The 21,347-nt window shown below is 40.5% G+C and overlaps 1 protein-coding gene across 4 annotated transcripts in view; it reads left to right on the top strand.

The window, feature by feature from the left end:
- Positions 1 to 21,347, top strand: part of ADAT2 (adenosine deaminase tRNA specific 2) — a 649,106-nt gene that overhangs the window by 108,945 nt on the left and 518,814 nt on the right. The window lies entirely within an intron of this gene.

The raw sequence follows: 21,347 nt of genomic DNA, 5'->3' as shown, positions 1-21,347 counted from the left end.
GAATGTCCTCAGTTTGGCCTCATACATTTGTACGGGAAAATCATTAAAGAGAAAAGTTGGCAATTTAATGAGACACATTTCAGTTTCAGATTTCATAACCCTCAGAAGATTCTTAAAAATACTGATGCAAAAACTTTTTTGATCCTCTCAACTGTCTAACTTTGTAACACCAAAATATTTAAAAAGTACAATTAGCAATCACAAACACAGATGTACTAAACACTAAGTCAGCTGTGCACCCTGAGCATTGGACACAAAGCTTGTGTATCCCTGAATCCAAAAGATAGAAAACAGGATGTGGCATAATTACCATTTGCACATTATGTTGTAGTTTTGTGTGTGTGTGTGTGTGTGTGTGGGGGGGGGGGGGGGCAGGAGAAGCCTAGGCTGATACAAACGTGAGTGAGTGCATGTAAATAAGAAAGAGAAATGGGCAGATGTTTGCTTAAAGTAATAAATGGCCTCTGAGACAGAATAAGCTTTAAGCCTCATGGCTGAACAGTGTAATTAGTGTTTGTGTATGGGCTCTCCAGGTGAAATTGTGTGAGTGTCTGCAAGAACAGCCAAGCTGTGTGCTAGCTCTACGTCTTGGCATGTCTGACAGATGTGAGCCGTGCATGGTAGAGGTGGCAGTTCATTGTTTCTATACCTGATCATGAACACGGGCTCTGTCAGGAGTTGCACAGCACATTCACGCCCATAGTCAGATTCACTGCTGCTACCTGACTGATGTCTCCTGGAGGAGCTCTCCTCACAAGGACGCCCAGGACCTCAACCCCATGGTCTGCCACCTCTGGGTGTGGACACCTCAAACACTGATGGAGTAGTTGAAGTAATGCCACTATGGGAGTGTGATTGGGTACAGTCAGGTTAGCTAACATCAGATTATGTGGTCAGCCTACCCCCACGTGGAAGCTGTAAACCTCCCAGAAGATGTTCCATCAGACACCGCTCATTCCATCCTGTCATTCATCTGATCCACTGAATCGGCAACATGGTGGAGGCAGTCATATAAGTCAGCCTGTGCCACATCTACAGCCCTAAGCATTTTCTGGAGGACCTATTGGAACATACCTACGACTCCATGACAGCCCTAAACATATACTCCATGACAGCCCTAAACATATGTTGAGTGGCACGGGAAGACATACCTGTATTAGGTGGAGGATGGGCAGCTGGCCTCCTCTGAGCACCCCTAACAACCCTCCTGCATGGCACCTCGCCCACACTTTGGCTACAGCCAGAGGCAACAAACACTGAAGCTGCAGTAGCCTCATTAGCCTGATTGTGACACTCAATGTCTGAGACCTCCATGGAAATGGGTTGGTGTAGGCGGGTCTACTTCACGATGTAGAAAGCCGACAATATCGAAGCTGATATTGTCGGCACCACAACATCGAAAGCGTAGAACATCGGGCAGATAAACGGAAATAACCGTAGGGGGAGATTTCTGTCTATCTCAATGTAGTGCGGTCACAGAGTTGAAATATTTAAGTGGGGGGGGGTGCAGGGGGGCTTGCCCTCTGCCTACGCTAGTTAGTATTTATTTATTTTTTAATGTTATTTGATGTTTTACTACATCGATCACTAGAGGTCGACCTTTAGTGATTCTATGTAGTAAGATTTCAATAAAGTGATATAGACGCATGTAGGCCTACTGGCAGTGTCCGATGAAATTACAGGGGATGGCTGAATGTCAATCTGGGTGTCAGATTCAGCCTCTGCAACCTCCCCCCCCAACTGTGTCTCTGTTTGGCCACCATCATCTTAAGAGTCTGCTGATACTCTTATCAGGTGGTAAGAGTCCTGCACTTCCACTGTCAGGATCACCTGTGATAATAAGCAACAAACACAGGATAGAAATTAATACCTACACTACTGTAGCCCAATATATGCTAACAAACTAACAGTGGTGCCTCTTTTACAGACAGTATAGCAATACACACAACAGTCCTGATACCCACATCAGACATATAGATAAGCAGTTCAAAGAAATATTTAATTATCAGTACTGGCATAGAAATGTTTGGCTTACCATGTGTAGATGATTGTAGGATCCCTATGGAGGATGGTCCTGGAAGAAGTTAAGCAAAAGGTAAGGACACCATCATCACAATTAACAGTAACACAGGGGGTTAAAACCTTTTACCCTTTATATGCCCATTAACTATACTTTTAATAAGAACTTGGGTGACACGTCCAGCCGAAGCCCATGTGTAATCAACCAGAATGTGTTAACTGTATCAATCTAAAACAACCCCCCCCCAAAAAAAAATTGTTAAACAGAACTTTATTGTTGTCAATATTTTACTGTACAGGAAATATTTAACAGTTGAGATAGGTGAGCCTACCTGGAAGCTCCTCCTGGGACAGAATTATATGGTTGCAACATAAAGCAAATTTTGTTTGTGCTAACACAGAAATGGAACTTGCCCCCCCCCCCACCTCCAAAAGAACAGGCAAACAAACCATCAGTGAACTGCTAATATTGCTATCAAATAAACTCTCCCCAAAACATGTGTTCACATTTGCCACAGAATGTTCAGTTTTATGCAGTTGCCAGTCACGTCTACCTGTGGCCAGCACTTCCCTAGAGGTGTCTGTGGTCCATCCTAGAAGGCTAACACTCACGCCATTGACAATATAGGACATTTTACATTTCATTGAAATAAAAATAGAGGAGTGTAAAGAGGAAAAAAAGCAGTTGTAACACTAGCACTTGTGATGACAGTTAATAAGGCTGTGCATCTGAGAAAGTAAAATGCCCTGACAAACATGTCTATGCCATCAATAAACATCTAGGAAGTGTGCATTTGCTAATGCATGCATATATATATATATATATATATATATATATATATATATATCATATGTGTGTGTGTATACACACACACATATATAAGGTGTTTTAGTGATGTGTGCATATGCAGTATATATCCGTAAAGTGCAGGCATACTTTATTAAGATCTGTAGTCTTCTGTGCAGATAAATCCCAAACTAATATCTTCTTCTGTGTTATTCACATAAACAAGTCTCCTCACCTTCAGGTTTCCTAGCTACACAGTTCCCTTTTATGGTGTACATTCTGGGCTGTGAGCACAGTGACGATGCAGATTGTGTGAACTCATTAGAATTGCTGAACTCCAAATTCTTGGCTCCATGTAGCACATGTAAACATAGTGAAGGCACTCCCTTAGTATTTGTTGCTAATGGATTGCAGCTGTGTATGATTAGTGGTAGGGAGGAGGGAAAACACAACAATTCAGACTACCTTACCTTCCGTGGGTGTGTCAGCCGGGTTAGACTTTCAAAGTGTAGAAGTAATTGTATCACAGTTTTAAATGTAAGTAAGCTGCACACATTTCAGTTTCTGTTCAGTAGCATCCAACCTCCCCTTTATTTCTTGATAACTGAACATTATTGCCATTTAATATCCTCCCGCATTATAAGGACAGTGATAAGCATGCCTTACAGACTGCATGTCTCATATTACTGGTCAGATAAGACAAGAATGAGCAACAAACAGAAAGATAAGTCAGAACTGCATTTATGCAAGCAATAATCATAAATGGTTGTGTGACATTCAGTGCACTACATCTTAAATTAATACATGTACAAGCTGTCATATTTTTTTTAATACTTTGGATGATGTTGCAATTGCTTTTATGCATAATGATTTTCATTCTCTTATGCAAAACTGTTTCTGTGGCAAAGAGGGTGTAAAAGGAAAAAAACTTCAAAGACCAATGCACGTTAGGTTCAAGCAAGGCACCCTTTATTACTTGCAGCAAGAAGACAAAGCATGTAGGTACAGGATTTGTCTGGCTCTTTGGTGATCAGTGTGTTATTCTTATACAGTTCTCTACATGTCACACAGAAAATGTTACTTATTCTACTGCTGACATAGTTAGACACAGCTTTCTGTATGTTCTACAGAAAATGCTACCAGACTTATTGCTGACATGGTCAGATTATTTGCTGTCTTGCAAAACATTTTGAGAAAAACAACCTGGCCTTGGGCTTATTTTAGCCCACCTTGACTTTTCAATTCTTCAGTTGTACAGTTCTAATACATGTGTTACATTTTGTCTAGATTCAAGGTACATTTCTAGCTTTAGTATAAGTAGTGCTGACTATGGATTAAATTTTAAAACATCTATTGTTTTCTTTATCAAGGCTTCTAGCAGCTGTACATTTTCTCATGGCATAAGCAGAAATGAAATATCTCTTTGTTTAGTTTCATGACATTAGCAGAAATGAAATGTCTCTTGTTAAGTTTCTAATATCTGTGCAGATTCATGCAGTGTGAACAGAATAAATGTATTAACCCTTTTAAACCTCGAATGCACTAAGCATGCATATTACTATTGTATATTTTTCTAACATTTCCCCCCTTTTAATACTTTTATTCTACTTTCAAGATCAGCATAAACATGTTTTTCTTCCCCTAACCTCTTCCTGCTCAGGATTTGCAGTTAAGAGAGTCATTCAGTTTAAGCTTATGAAAGCATTTTCAGTTTTTTAGCAATTCAAGTTTAGCATCTTGGTATAAGGTTTCTGAAACTGAAATGTCTACAGAATTTTTAATCAGTCTTTTTATGCAGGGGATGCAGCACACACATACCAGCAGTAGGATTATTCCTACACAGATGTCAATCAGAATGTTCGTCAGGATACTGCCCCACCCCCAAACAATTTCTGGAAAAAGTCCCTCAATGGATTTGGTCCTGGTTTGGTCATGGCTGACACCTGCTGAATTACCTCAAGATGATTGTCTATCTCGTGTTTGTGGTCAGGAATATACGAACAGCACTGCTCCTGGATTAAAGCGCACATACCTCCTCTTACCGCTAGGGTGAAGTCAAGAGCCATGCGATTTTGAAGCACCACTGTTCTCATGGCAGTCAGTTCATCAGTCACCAATTCTAGGGCAGAAAAGGTTGCATTGCTCATTATTTTGACAAGTTTAGACAATTTTCTCAGTTCCCAGATTGATTTTGTTGCTCTATATGGTGGCAGTACACCTGCCCACGATATAACAGTATCACTCAAGTCCATGTGTGACAGTCCATTGCTCCCTAAGCCCACGGCATGATGTTTTTTACAGCACGCATTGATTTGCCCCACTGGATTGACAGACTTCTTGATTTCTCGAACATTCTGAATTTTCCCTTGAGGTAAAAATGCTGTGTGTCGTATGGCCGGAACCAGGTACCCCAAAAAACAACTGCCGGACCAATTCTCAGGTAGCCATTTATATGCTTTTCTACCGCATATAAAGTAACAATCTTCTACTTTAGTAGTAACTTTACTATACCCTGGCTCTGCATGAAACATTTTTTTGTCGATTATGGACAGTTGTTTATAGAGGTCAGCATTATGTTTTACATCTCCAATTGTCCTATGCATCAGTTCAACAAATGAATTATAGGTCATGTTGCAATAAGATCTGATGTTTATCAGGTTTAGTGTAGCATCTATAGGGAGCAGTCACATTGCAGTTGCTCCAACCCACCTTAACTGTATCATTCTTGTAAAAACACACAGTTCCCTTCTGTCAAACAAACAAGTGCAGTGCTACTTTATCTTGTGATGTGACATCTGATGTATCATGAATAAGGTTTTCCCAGGTCTTATTGGCTCCTAGGGGAACTGAAGTTAACAGTAACCCCCCATATGCTGTTGGTAAAGCTGTGCAAATCCAGCAATTCGAAACATTGAAGGTTTCAGCATACACATATTTGATTGCCTGGTAAGTGTTAAAGTTCGGGTGCCACTCTGTACGTTTATTCAGTTCTGTTTGCGTGGCTGAAAAAAGAAATGGTCACAACAAAAAGATTATTGTCACTAGTACAGTCAACAGGATGGTTATGTAATACTTTTGAGGAAACGGTTGTTCTGCACTAATGTTTTCTCAGACTCTTCCAAGTAGGTGTATTTGGATCTGACTGCATTCCGTCATCTTTACTTTGGACAAGTGCTCTTACTCTCTGCAACCCCCCTTTGTAGACAGACTTTGTGCTGAGGGCCCCGATGGAGAGGCAAGATTTTTGTCCAACTCAAAGTTCTTAACCAGCTTGCAATGCATCAGATGTATCCACGAGGCTCACTCTGCTATCTTGACTGCAGTGGGTGTCGAAAGAAGCACCTGGTAGGGACCTTCCCACCTTTGCAATGCCCAGTTTTTTCGCTTTATGCTTTTGATCCACACCCAGTCTCCTGGCGTCACTGCCACTTCCGATGTTTCGGTTTGTTTTCTATCTGAAACAGATTTTGACTGCTACAGATGTTTAGAACCAACAACTTTTTCATATATTCAGCTAGTGTGAAATCGGCTTCCTGGTCTGATGACATGAGAAGTTTCCACTGGGGTGTATAATAAGCCCTTCCAAATAGTTTTTCAAAAGGAGTCAATCCTTTTGCTGTAGGGACAGTTCTCATGCTCAACAGTGCCAGGGGTAAACAATACAACCAAGGTTTTCCTGTCTCTGCTATTAATTTTCTCAATTTGCTTTTTAGTATACCATTATGCCTTTCAACTAGCCCTGCAGATTGCGGATGGTATACAGAATGATTTTTTAAAGAAATACCAAAATGCTTACTCAACTGCTGTATGGTTTGATTTACAAAGTGTGTACCATTGTCACTGTAGATTCTTTCCGGAATACCAAACCTAGGAATGATTTTTTTGACAAGAACTTTTGCCACCATAGCTGCATCTGGATTTTTGGTTGGAAAGGCTTCCACCCATCTGGAAAACATATCTACAATGACAAGACAATACTTCTTATTTTCACATTTGTTCAATTCTATGAAATCCATACAAATAGTGTGAAACGGATATGGTGGTGTGGGGAAACTCCCTTGCTTGGGCTTTATCGCCCCCTGTGCATGATGTTTGTTACAAATCTAACACATCAAACAAAATTATTTAGAGTAATTTGTAAATCCGTACGTTGTGAACACCTGGTTCACCAGCTGTACCATCCCCCCTGTTGAGACATGGCACTGCCCATGGCTCAACAATGCTGCATAGTGAAATAAATTAGAGGGTAGTATCGGTTTTCTTTCCTTAGAGATGTACAGCCCCTTTTCGAGGATTACTCCTCGTTTTATCCATCGCTGTTTTTCAGCTTGCATAGTGAGTGTCTGCATTGTTTTTAACATATCTAGATCTAAAGTTTCAGAGGGTTGTAATTCCTCATTTAAAAGAAATACTCTGGCTGCTTGTTTTGCATCTGTATCAGCTCTCGCATTACCTTTTGAAAACCTATCTTGTTGCTTGGTGTGAGCTGTGCATTTACAAATGGCCACTTTTTGTGGTAACTGAATAGATTATAAAAGATCTAAAATAAACTGTGCGTGATTTATAGGTTTGCCAGTAGATGTTATCATTCCCCGGTTTTTCCTCTGTTGCACAAAAACATGTACAGTAGAAAAGGTGTACTGGCTATCAGTAAAAATGTTTACACATTTACCCTTTGCTAAGGTACATGCCCGTGTCAGGGCAATCAATTCTGCTGCCTCTGCAGATAAATTGTGTGGTAAAGATTTTGCTTCTACAATCTCAGTATCAGAGACTACTGCATATCCTACTAGGTTCTGTCCTGCAGGACCCCTTTTGCACGAGCCATCCACGTAGTATGTCACCTCGGCATCATCCAAGGGGACATCCGTGAGATCTTTTCTAGGTAGTGTCTTTTGCTCAATTACCTGCAGGCAGCAGTGCGGTGTGCCATCTGCAGGGGTCGGGAGCAGAGTAGAAAGGTTTAAAGTCGTCCATCGTTCAATTGTCATATGAGGTTGGCTCAACAATGTAGTCCTACAGGAAAGATGCCTAGCAGGGGAAAGATATGCCACCTTTTTTTGTAGTAAAATAATCACGACTGCATGAGGTACTCTCAAAGTGAGAGGGTGAAACAAGACTACTGAGGCTGAAGCCTGTACTGCCATTGCAGCTGCAACTACTGCTTGTACACAGTGGGGTAAGGATCGTGCCACTGGGTCTAGTTGTGATGAGTAGTAAGCAATGGGGCTTTGCTTATCCCCATGCTGTTGTGTTAACACTGATGTCATGTAACCCTGCTTACAATCTACATTTTGGAAAAAACGTTTATGGTAGTTTGGCAATCCCAGAACTAATGAGGACGCTATTAACTGCTTTAGTTTACAGAGGGCAGATTCTGCCTCTGGTGTCCATTGTAACAAAACCTGCGCTGCCATAGGTTTCTTATATATAAGGTCAGTCAGAGGTGCAGATTCCAAGGCGTAGTTTGGAATCCAGCTCTGGCAAAAATTAGTTGTACCCAGGAAGGACATCATTTTCTTCTTGGTAGTGGGTTTTGGTGCTTGCAAAATTGCTATTTTTCTGTCCTCATCTAACGTTCTACCTTCCTTGGATATTACATATCCTAGGTATTTGACTTGTTTTTTTCCAAAGCTGCAGTTTATTTTTATTTACCTTATGTCCCTCAGCGGCTAAAAATCGTAGAAGTGCTATGGTATCTTCTCTACAATCCTGCTTGGTGGGGGCCGCCAGCAAGATGTCATCAACATAAAGTAAAATCTGACTGCCTCTTGGTAGGGTGAATCCCGCCAAGTTGCTTGACATTTCTTGTGAGAATATCATTGGACTTTCACAATATCCCTGTGGTAGTCGTGTATATGTATACCTTTTCCCCCGAAATGTAAATGCAAACCAATACTGGCTATCTGGGTGTATCTGTATCGAAAAGAACGCGTTGCTGATGTCTTCCACAGAAAAATACTTTTGTTGAGGTTTCAAATCATTCAACAGGGTGTGTGGATCTGGCACTGTGGGTGCCCTTGGTATTACCGCATCATTTACGGCTTGTAAATCCTGGACCATACGCCATTCTCCATTGGCCTTTTTAACTGGAAATAAGGGTGTGTTACATGGTGAATCGGGAGATTCTACTAGTATCCCTCCTTTAAGTAAGGCTGCTATAATAGGCTTTATCCCTGCCTCCGCATCTTTTCTTAAGGGATACTGTCTTTTTTGTGGTCTAAATGCTGACTTTGGCGTGATAGCAACTGGTCCCGCTGTACGAATAAGTCCTACATCTGATTTCCCTGTTGACCAGAGAGTCTCTGGTATGTTTCGTAAGGCATTCTCTTCCTCCTTTAATAGGAGTGTCCATCAGCTGTCTTCGCTAGACTGCAAGTGCACAGCTGGGTTGGTCTGAGTTATCCAATTCAATTTTTTACTTGTATTCCTTGTTCTGACAGTTCTAGTTCTGTCTGTTTTTCCCATCTTGTGACTTTCTCTCCTAGGTCTGCCCATTCTATATTTCTGTTTTTGGTTAAGCTAACATGTGGTAATCAATTAGATTTATAAAGTGCAAAGAACTCCTGGGGTAGTGAACAGCTGGCTACACTGTTCCCTTCTGTGTCCCAGTACAGGTTACGCAATATCAATCTGTTTGCATGATTCTTAAATAATTATTGCTCATATTCCTTATCAGGTCCTGGTGTGTTGCAATAATACAGGGTACAGTGCAACAGGTGTTGTTTATCAATGTCAAGGGAGGGGAACTTACTGATGGCTAGGTTCATTAACTCTTTGGTCACAGTCCCTGGACCAGTCGTAACCAAGTACTGGCTGTACCAATAAAACATTTCACCCTCCGATTGCACTACAAAGGTGTTAGTTTGTCGCTGTGCTTCCATACCCTGCATGGTTGGGACTGCTGCTATACCATATAGCTGCATAAGATCTCTGCCCAAGAGGTTTACTGGGCATTTTGCAGAAACTACAATTTTGCTTCTCTTGTGTTAATCCTGAAACTGGATCAGTTATTGCAGTGTTACGGGAGAGGGTCTCCCGATACAGCTGTCCATTAGCTGCTTTGACCAGTATGTAATCAGGTGACTCTGTGTTTTCTGGTAGCTTGGAGGGGGTGTATCAGGGTTCGTGAAGCCCCTGAGTCACACAAAAATTTGACCTCCCTCCCTTCCACCAAGAGTGTAACTTCTGGTTTCGTGGCTGCTAAATAGAGCTCCAAGCTCAATAAAGCTAGGTCTAATATTTCATTTTCTTCATTGTCACTAACTTCCTTCACTTCCTCTACTCCCTCTGTCACATTCTTATTTGTCCTTTCTTTGCTAGCCCCTTCTAGTGATTCTTGACTATCATATAGTCAGTCCTCACCCTCCTTGTCTTCCGTTGTTGCCTTCTTATTTTTCTTGCAATCCCTTGCCAAATATCCCTTTTTACCGCATTTAAAACATTCTCCCCTTTTCTTACGCCCTTCAAAGTCCACTGATCGCTGATCAGATTGTTTGTTTCCTGTGCATTTTTCTTGCCCTTTTTCCCAGACTGTACTACATAAACTTCTGCTCCATCTTCTACAGAAAATACTTGAGCTTTCTTTTTCTTTTTGCTATTAAAATGTCTTTCGGCATGCCTATCCTATTCAAGTAATGATTGTAACCTGCTTGTACGATGGTCTACCATGTGTTTCGTAATAAAATCGCTTATAGGTGCACTACTTCCCTTTAAAAATGCATTCTTTAACTGCTGTTCATACGGGGAATCTTGTGTTTGATCTTCAGGAACCTGCATTCCACAATCGTTATTAAAACATTCTAACAATCTGGCATAGTACCGGTCAATTGTTTCACCTTCTTGTTGGATGCATTGGTTAATGCAAGTCCAGTCTGCCCTAGGTTTCCATTTTTCAGAGATGCAGTCTGTAAGACCTTTAACTCTGGGTCTAATTCTGCGCTGCTATGTGGGAGGAGTCTTTGTGCAGCATCACAGGGATTCCAGTTCCCACTAATCATGTACCAATCTGGCCCTACAATTTGTCTAACTACTTTTTCTATTTCTTCTCCATTTAGATTATAACTTAACCTCATTCCTTGTAAATCTTCTGAGAATTTTCTAAAATTAACCTTTGGATGGGGAATTCCCTCAGTGGCTTTCCGGATATCTACCGGAGTCCAAGGTCTATACACTAAAATAGTTGGGTCCTGATTATCTTGACTTGAGTGGGCATATTTCTTCTTCTTCACCTGTAGATCGTGAATTCTTAACTATTTGCCATAACTCGATACCTTCTTCTGAATTACCTGCCTTTGTTCGGGACCTGGTCCCAATGGGATCTCTAATTTTAGTCAGTTTTAGTTTCACAATATCTCTATCTTCAGTGATATCAGGATATAGTGGGGGTGGACTAACCTGTTCACTTGCTTCATATTCTGGTAAGGGAGGCAGAGGTGCTGATGCTGTTACTAAGTTATTGTACTCCTTATCTAAAAACATTGCTTTTGAATCTTTGTTCTTTTGGTCCCTACGGTTTACTTCCTCCAGCCACCTGTGTGCCTGAGGAATTCCTAATCGTCGTTGCTTTTTTTTACCCGACCCTTGGAATCGTTTTTGAGCTGTTTGATAAGCGAGGATTTTTCAAATTTTCCGTCGAATTCATATTTATTGACCCATTTTGATTAATATCTAATACTGTCGGCACGCTGCGACTGCATATATTTTGCGTCTTTCGTTAATGGCTGCTTTTGGGGTCTTTTTGTGCAATTATTACCCATTTTGTTTTACCCTTTGATCGTTACGTAACTTCTCTTAATTTTTAACATGGTACCACGGATTTTGTTAGTCTCTTCAGAATGACTGCCTACTTATTCTGTTTCTCCTGATCTATGACAAGACAGTAATCTTGACAAAAACAATACACATCTAGTCCCTGATCTAAAACGGAAAAAAGTAGATTCGCCTTACCTGAGCCTACGTGATTGATCACCGATTCGTGGAGATCCGTCCTTCAGTCACAGATCAGAAAGTGGCTGGCCTGTTTTAAACGACAGTTCAGTCTGAGGACTTTCCATATAAGAAGAACCAATTTGGTTTCTTCCCCGTATGGTTTCAACCACCTGGCCGTCTGATCCTAGGTGAAGAGAGGGCTCTGGTCCAAAAGACCAATCTGTAAAAGGAAAAAACTTCAAAGACCAATGCACGTTAGGTTCAAGCAAGGCACCCTTTATTACTTGCAGCAAGGAGACAAAGCATGTAGGTACAGGATTTGTCTGGCTCTTTGGTGATCAGTATGTTATTCTTATACAGTTCTCTTCATGTCACACAGAAAATGTTACTATTCTATTGCTGACGTAGTTAGACACAGCTTTTTGTATGTTCTACAGAAAATGTTACCAGACTTATTGCTGACATGGTCAGATTATTTGCTGTCTTGCAAAACATTTTGAGAAAAACAACCTTGCCTTGGGCTTATTTTAGCCCACCTTGACTTTTCAATTCTTCAGTTGTACAGTTCTAATACATGTGTTACATTTTGTCTAGATTCAAGGTACATTTCTAGCTTTAGTACAAGTAATGCTGACTATGGATTAAATTTTCAAGCATCTATTCTTTTCTTTATCAAAGCTTCTAGCAGCTGTACATTTTCTCATGGCATAAGCAGAAATGAAATGTCTCTTGTTAAGTTTCTAATAGCTGTGCAGATTCATGCAGTGTGAACAGAATAAATGTATTAACCCTTTTAAACCTTGAATGCACTAAGCATGCATATTACTATTATATATTTTTCTAACAGAGGGATAAGACACCTTTACTGTGTTTTGAAAGTTCGAATCCAGACCTGTGTAAAAACATTCATCTATACCAACATAAATGTTTGTAGTCCCTTTTTTTTCCAGTGTTTATGCGTGGCTTAGAGCAAACGGGAAATGCAGAAACGCAATAAATGTCTTGTGCACATTTCCTTATCTTGTTTGCGTGGTGCTAAACAGAATGCAAACCTGGACTAGTGACCCACACAGGAAGCAGACAGAACACCTGCAGACAGGGCATAGACATTCTAAATGTCAAAAAGGATAGATTGTTGCAGTTATTACTTTTCATCGTGCAGCACTGCTAAGCGACATTGCATGGGGGTTATCAAACTTCCCCAATGCCTGCAGCCATTGAACGCCTGCAGAGAGGAAACAGTCAACAATTTCAAAACCGATACATTGTATTAACTGTGTGTTGGATACTACACAAACATGGTAAGCAGCGTTGTGAGGTGGTTATTGACAGAATTTTAAAATGAATAGGGAAATATACAACTGTTATTTAACTATTCCTGTGGAAGTAGGTGTAAGTGTAGGGCTGTAATGCAAATGGTCCTGCATTCTAATATAGGTAATTCCAGGCATTTGTACTGTTCCATTTTACATTATATTAAATATCACTTATAACAATTTATACATAATTATAATTAGTGGAACTGATATAAATTATATGTATAAGGGATAAGACACCTTTTACTGTGTTTTGAAGGTTCATATGCATGACTGAGGCTATACTGTCCAATATTTCTATAAGAATAATTATGCTGTCTGGACTTGGATGTCCTTCACAGTATATTCAAGGACCTTGCCAGGTCACACACACACACACACACACACACACACACACACACACATACATAGTTAACACCTCAGTCTGTCATCTGTATTTATAAATGATTCACAACTATGTCTGAGAGGCACTTCTTCTGTGACAAGATGGAAAATCACCACTGTGGAAGAAACTGTTTTGCCCCTTATGCATAGGTTTGAATCCCACACTGTAAAAATCAATTTTAGCCATGTATGAAGCCATGCAAATGTGTCATGTCATAAAACTTATGCCCACAGTGCATGTCTGCAAAGTTATATCACCAGTTACAGCATCATACACCCTTCAAACTAATGTCCGGTATCAGATTAACCTTCCAATTTACAGAATTGCTTTTCTGTCTGTTTGGTACTGTTGCTGTCTGCTTAACATCCTGCAAATGAGGTTGGCATTGTTGCCCTGGTTTGCTGTGCTAATAAGGGCAATTTATAATGCCTAGAAAGCTAAATATAGGCAAGACTGGTATGTATAATGCCCTCCAGTTCTTTTCTTTTCACAGCTAATTCTAAAATGGATATGAATAGGCAGGCCTATGCTGAGCAACTAGAAAGACTGAGGGAAGTAAGTGGTATGTATGCAGCACAAGAGAAGTATTATTGTAGCTTTAAAATTTAAAGAAAAGTATTCTTTTGTAAACAGTAGTAGCAAAGTAAGCATGCATATCCTAACTGTAAAAGTAAATATACATGCATCAGTCTGTAGCACAAACCAACTGTAGAAGTTAAGTGTAAGATTGTAGTCAAAGGTTCTGGGTTCATATAGATTGTAGTCAAAGGTTCTGGGTTCAAATACCACGAGTGGAAAGTATAAAATACTGCAATTCTTTAATAATACAGAAATTAAATTCTACACAAGTGCATAAATGCTGTGCTGCTAACATTTAATCTATATAATTGGAAGAACCATATGTACAATATATTTACATTGCAAGGATTACTTAGAGAAATCTGTAATTATAGTTTGTAGTTAGAAAATATATTTGCATGTAAAACTTCAGATAAAATAGTGGTATTATTATCATAAATGCATTGCATGTCACATGATACATTTTATTTCTTTGCTTTCTCTCACCTCAACCCTTATCTTTCCATGCCATCCATCTGTAATAAATTACTAAATGCTTCACAGTACAGTAAGGTAGGCCACCCCCAGTGGCTCAGCCTGCACCCACTCCAGTGGCTCCAGCAACCGCACCCAGCACATTTGGGACCCAATCTGGCAGTACTGCCTCTGCTGCCCATGCACTACTTTCGCCCTCAGGTAGCACTATCCCTTTCAGCTGGTGCTGTGGTACACTCCAGGAGAAATGGTGGTGGTGGGTATTTTATCACCCACCAGGAGATGCCAGGGTTGGTGCATAGTGTCATGCACAGCACCACTGATATACACCTATGCTGGATAGAGAGGCTGCTCTCTCTCATGGTCCATAGGAGGATATCTCAAGCACTCCACCACCCAGTGGAGTAAGGGGACAGTGATGATCCTGCGGGTGAGGACTAGGTTCTCACTCTTCCCGTGTTTGATGGGCATGGGCTTGCGTTATCCCCTCCCTCACCCCAATCATGGTGCCCCCCCCCAATTTGTCTCTCACCGTCCTTGTGTTTTGTTTGTCCTGTTTGGATTTGCTTCCTCAGCTGTCCAACTTACCTAACCCAGAAATACCAACAGCCCTTAACCAGTATTCTTGTCTTATTGAAGTAAAAATAAAGAGCATTCCTTTCTTATTGAAGTAAGGGCACTTGTCCCAAAAAAAAAAAAAATTGTCCCATACGTAGCTCTCCATTTTGCACACATCATCCTGACGCACTTTATTTGGTCCAATTGGCTATGCAACACAATTGATTTGTTTTCACCCCTGTTTGCCGAGGTGACAATTCGGCTAATATTCTGTGCATATTTTCATTTTGCACTGTGGAAATGAATAGATGTGGTTCTTTTTTATCACCCTCCTGCACATTCCTATATTGCTTTCCCTTTTTTCTTCCCCCTGCTTGCCCCCCATTTCACCACTTTCCTATCTACCGCATTTTAACACCTATAAACTGGTCACAACACACATAAGCAGCAGATAAACCAATGGAGCCCTTCACTTTTTGGCCTGTGTTTGCACAGAGTTTGGCATCATGCACCAATGCCAAGTGGTGGTGAATACCTCTTCTGTGGTGCATTTATCTCCGTACAATGCCTCTTAAACACACTGCTCTATGTCAACACACAGTAACACATGGTGAAAGTAGTAAAAAGAATAATTTCATTGCATTATCACTACTTATTTAAACGTATTATGTACACCTGGATTCAAACCCCATATCATCTGGACTGCAAAAGAAATGTGTCAATGCATTTACACCTGCTGCCATAGAGTCGGCTAAGCAGCAGGTGCGTTGAATAAATTTAGTGCTGAGAACTGTCAGATTTTTAACGATGTGGCTCGCGTTTGCACACTGCTTAAGAAAACATCTTGCATGTGCAAATACTTTGTCACCCATAGCACAAACCCACTGCTTGGAGGTGCACCATGCTAAGTGGACAATAGCATGTACTATTTTGTTTACTATCCATTTAATGGTCATGCCATGAAATTACATGTGGAAACACAAAATGAAGGCACTATCTAAGAAAATGACCCACATTTACAATGTAGCAATTTGTTACTTCCCCCATGCACTGCAGCCTTGGTCTATCAGTACTTGTTCACAAATATATCAACTGCACTACATAAACAAATAACAAATGTTGTCTCATATTCCATGCACATCTTTATGATGACAATACACATTCAGATATTCACTACTTGAAGTAGTGTGGACACCTGTTTACATATAGTTAGTAAAGCTGTCTCATAAAGAATACCTGCACAATGGAAACACAACCACCAAATACTACACACTCATCAGTCTGGTAAAATGCATAACTTTAATATCTTCACAGTTGGACATGGCTAGCTATCCATTTCATGCTGGCATCCCAAAGTCTACACTCCAAAATCCACTGCTGATGTCATCCACTATAAGTTGTCCTGCAACTTTGTAAAACGTCAGACTTGTGCTATGGCTGTTGTGTAAAATACAGACTTCTCTAGTCTGTGTACTTAGATAGGTAGGGGTTCTGTTTTCATTGCAGTCAATTGGTGTGTGTGTGTGTGTGTGTGTGTGTGTGTGTGTGTGTGTGTGTGTGTGTGTGTGTGTGTGTGTGTGAGCATTTTATAGCAGCCTGTCGAACAATGCTATTACCATCTACCTCTCATCAGACTCTGCTGATGTTATCAGCTATAACTGATTTGTGGATGTGTAGTATTTCTGTCAGGGTAGAGTCCGAGGCTGGCCTGTAAGTCGCGCACAAGTCATCTCATACTATATGATGCAGATTACAGTGATGGGGCTTTCAGTGTGTCCACATACATCACGACATGGTTTGTAGGCCCCTGTGGTCTTTCCAGCTGCTACATATGTCTGGTGAGGTACATGCAAAAGGGAGCATTATACTGTGTTAGTGTTCTGATGAGGGTCTAATACAGTGCTGTTACAACATCCTCAGAGCTGGGTATGATGGCCTGACTTAATGAGGTGCATGAAGTAGCCTTTCCATACCACTGTGGAAACTTGGTGGTCAAAGTTCAGATTGCTATCTGCGTGTGTTCCCAGGTCTTCCTCCACTGGGCTTGAGCATTGGGGGGTGTTATCAATGCTGAAATAAGTGGGGAATTCCACTTTGCAAAAGGCAACATAATGAAAGCATTTTTGCATTTATTTGTAGGCCATCTAGTTTTGGCAACAATCATTTGACCATGTTAGCCCTCCTGAAATATGTTAATATCATTGGTGGACTCAATAATTGCACCCAATGTGCAATAATCGGCAAACTTGGTAAGTCAAAGGCTGTATACTTCAGCCTGGACTCTGGAGAAATGGATCCCAAACAGTAGAGGGCCCAGCACAGATCCTTGGGGTACACTAGTGGTGACGGCTTTACTGATGGAGGTGGATTCACTACCTTTCACACTATGTGTTCTATGACTGAGCCAATTGTTAACCATCTAGTGACATAAGGGTCAATCCCCAGCTGGGAGAGTTTCTCAATGATACCCGAATGGGGATTGTGTCCAAACACTAGGCCAGATCAGGATAGGTAGTATTTGCTGTCTTACCTTCATCCAGATGGAATATGTTCCCATAGAAGGGTATACATCAGCATGCATCCTTCTGGGGGGGGGGGGGGGGACACTTGATGCAAGCATGTATAGACGCATCCTGATTCTCCTCACCTGTGAGGCAGACCAGCATGTAATTATGGACCTTTTCTAAATGGACACTGGTTATATCTTGGCTGTGTGCCAAAGACATGTGTGAGTTGTTAATGCTACATCCATGTCTGTTGCATCTGTTAGATATCCTCCAGAGGTCATTGAGGCCATGAATGATGACAACACTATCATCTTGTGGAACCTGACCCGGCCAAGGCATTCAACACTGTCAGATGTGGCCATCAACACCTATGCACCTATGTCACCAAGTGGGTAAACCATTGGATCCCATACATGGCAACTAAATATGTTGAAATGTGTGAAGTGACTTGTATCTTTAGTCCAGCCATCAGGTCCATACGTTAGTGCTGTCTGACAGGCCCTTTCCTGTCTGAAGTCACAGAATTCAAGAATGACAGACACATCCTGTATCCAAACAGCTGTCTGGATGACTATAGGTTGTGGGCAGTCATTGACTCCAACTGTGATTATGATTAGTATAATACAGACAGTGCCAACACACACCAAAGATTGCTGCCTTAACCATGGCAACATGAGACGAAACAAAATCATGGAAGTATTTGTTACATTGTAAAAAATAAATAAATAAATAATAATGACATTGCACCCTGTAAGCAGACCAGGTGGTATGTGACCTGTGCATATGTGGAACGTCCACCAGCATGTGGCCAGAGTAGTGACTACTCCTTTGTATGTAACACAGCTACTGAGTATGTGCAGGACATCCACATAAAAGGCCTTAATACCGCCATGGTCTTCATCACACCAATAACTGAGTACAATGCACCCTTCATGTACCTCCCTACACCTCTTCCAGTGATGTGTAACTGAAGTGTACCACCTTTGCCACAAAGAGCTCTCACACATCTTATTGGCCATGTTTAGGTATTCTTTTTGTTGCATAAACATTGTCTGATGGTGTGGAACCTCCATCAAGGTGTTATACCAGATGCATGTGTGATACCTGTTTCAGTGATGCACTCAGTACATGCATAGCTGTTTTGACAACATTGATGGCATGGATTACAGTTGTGACAGAGTGGATTGTGCCATATATATTTTTATGCCATGCACACCAGTCAACTAGCCTGGATTGATAATAATGTCATGTACAGGTATAGCAGTGTCCCTCCCAACACCTCCAGCAGATGTTCGTATCTGGATGGTGTGCTTGATTACCCTCCTAGATTGCTGACACATCATAATAGTTGTACGGGCGTGTTCTTGCTGAACCATCAATGATTGTTCAGAATCACACACGTTATGTCAGCGACATGGGATTACTGGTGGTGGTGTTCCGATTATTGTCCAGGATTTTGCATGCTTCTGTTTACTGTTCATGAGCCTGTAACTTTGTCCATCTTGTTGGAGACCGCTGCTGACATTACAGTCATATTCAGGCAATTCAGTTTGCACAGCTTCACAATATGCACCCAACCCCGATTGTATATAACATCCCTGATAGATGTCCTCTCGATTGTTCATATGAGGATGCTTATATTAAATGACATTTTCTCCATTGTTATGCCACCTTGTCTGACAGTCACATAATACACATTTTCACTGTGCAGTTCATACTGTACTGTGTCAATATGTGATTAGTGTTCCTGCTACAACTGTCTTCTATTTACATCCCCTCATCTGCTGTACATTACGATGTTTCACCTGTCCCCTCTATCCCTGTGTTCATTTCTCTAATTCGTCTGTGTGTCCCTATTCAGTACACACACTCCCCTGACTGTTTATTTTAAATGGCAGTCAGTCAAGTACCATTACATATCATTTACACGACTTTTGTACAGAATGTCTGGCATGGGATTCCACAGTAGTCTGGACCGTATACGCTGTTCTGTAATGTGTTATATACATTGCTATATGATAAACCCTGTTAATCATTGTAGCATTCTGCACAATCCTGCTATCCTAGTTTTCCTGTAGATAAACAGGTCTGCCATCCATGTTGATTTACACTGTTTCCTGGCCAGCAACACTGTTGCCGACCAAGAAACTGTGCTTGTTTACATTTTACACAGTGCATGGCTTGAACATAAACTGTGTAGGCTTCATGCAAAACATACATGGAGTTTGAGTCCTACAGATATATTTGAGCCATCCTGGGTGTAGGAGGCCAAGGGATCATTATCTCCTTTGAACATCAAGCTTTGTATATAAATCTGGATGTTCATGGAAGATAAAATCTTAATTCCTACTTGTCTATAGAACTCAGTGATTCATAAAATTCATAACCCACTTGTAGAAATTGCTAAATGTGAGGAGTCTGTGATACTCTGTTGTAGCTGAAAATTGAGGAACTGATTCAGAAATGTGATATCTGCAATACTTTTCACAATCAGTATCTAATGAACAGTTAACATTTCATGAAGTACTAACTCTGCCATGGATGAAAGTTGGAGTTGATTATCTGGTATAAAGACTGTCTTAGTCTTTGTGTAAACTAGCATTCCATCTACAATAGATTCATAGATTAGTACTAGGCTAACTGCTCTTGTGGGACATTTTAAACCTAACCAGTTACCTCATGTGAGTCAAACCTGCACCTTTTAACATTATGCCAACCTTCTGCAATTTATATAACTCTCCTAAAATCTGTTTTTTGATAGAAAAAATTAGATTTCAGGATAGATAATTCTAATTTTGCTAGAAATGATGAAATTACATCTAATAATGTTTTTAATGGTTTTCATTTCTTGAGTCTGAAATAAAGTAGTTGTTGAGTCCTAAAACTGACGATTATGTGGGACACATTTGTATAGCCATAGTGTAGCTACTGCTATGTCTATTTCCATATTTCCAGTAATATTTGTATTTCTAAATATGTTGTATTTATTTATATTATATATATTTTTTTCTTTTTAGAGAAGATGAATGCAACATAGAAGTCACATTAATGTAGTTGTGTCTCATGTAGCTGACTAGTATAAATTTATTCTGAGTAAGCTTCTGTTGAGACTGCATGTGTGTCAACTTCCTTCATTTGGTCATTACAGTGAGTGTGTGTACAGAAATATTAGAAATATTACAGTAATGATCTGCAGTCCCAAAGATGGACACAAGGAATGAATACTACACCTTTCAGTCTAATTAGGCCATGTAGCACATGTGCAAATGCCCACAAGATGGCACAGGTAAACATGTCACAGCAGATGCTGACAGCATATCATGAGAGGCAGAATGCATGGGTTTTGAAATTGATCAGTGCTTTTTTTAAGTTGTTAATCATTTGTAAAACGTAATATGCTTTTATAATTTGAGTAAAATGCACATATGTGCCTGAAAAAAATGCACCTATAATGTGTTGTGTTTAATTAGTATCTTGTGGTAAAAGGTGGGTGTCATATTAAGCCTTACTGAAAGGGGCGAACATGGAAATAAAGTAGGTAGTGAAATAGAAAAAGTTGCCACATGATTAACATGATAGAGTGGAGTGATACCATTGGATAAAGTGTCCAGAACAGACAGGCTCATCAGTAGGTAGTGAGATAGACATTTTGAACCACTCTTGGTTGGAAGAGGCAAGATATCCACTACTGAAACTGAAATAACAACTGATATCAGTACTATACATGGCAAGCATTCTGTTAGCTTAACAGTTATTCTTAGCTTTGGCCCATAACCTGTGTGAGAGCGCAA

Source organism: Protopterus annectens, chromosome 1.part0 (assembly GCF_019279795.1).
Source record: "Protopterus annectens isolate FY-2018-M chromosome 1.part0, PAN1.0, whole genome shotgun sequence".
Classification (NCBI taxonomy): domain Eukaryota; kingdom Metazoa; phylum Chordata; order Ceratodontiformes; family Protopteridae; genus Protopterus; species Protopterus annectens.
Note: the sequence above shows the minus strand (reverse complement) of the source record. Positions and strands in the feature narration are given on the sequence as shown.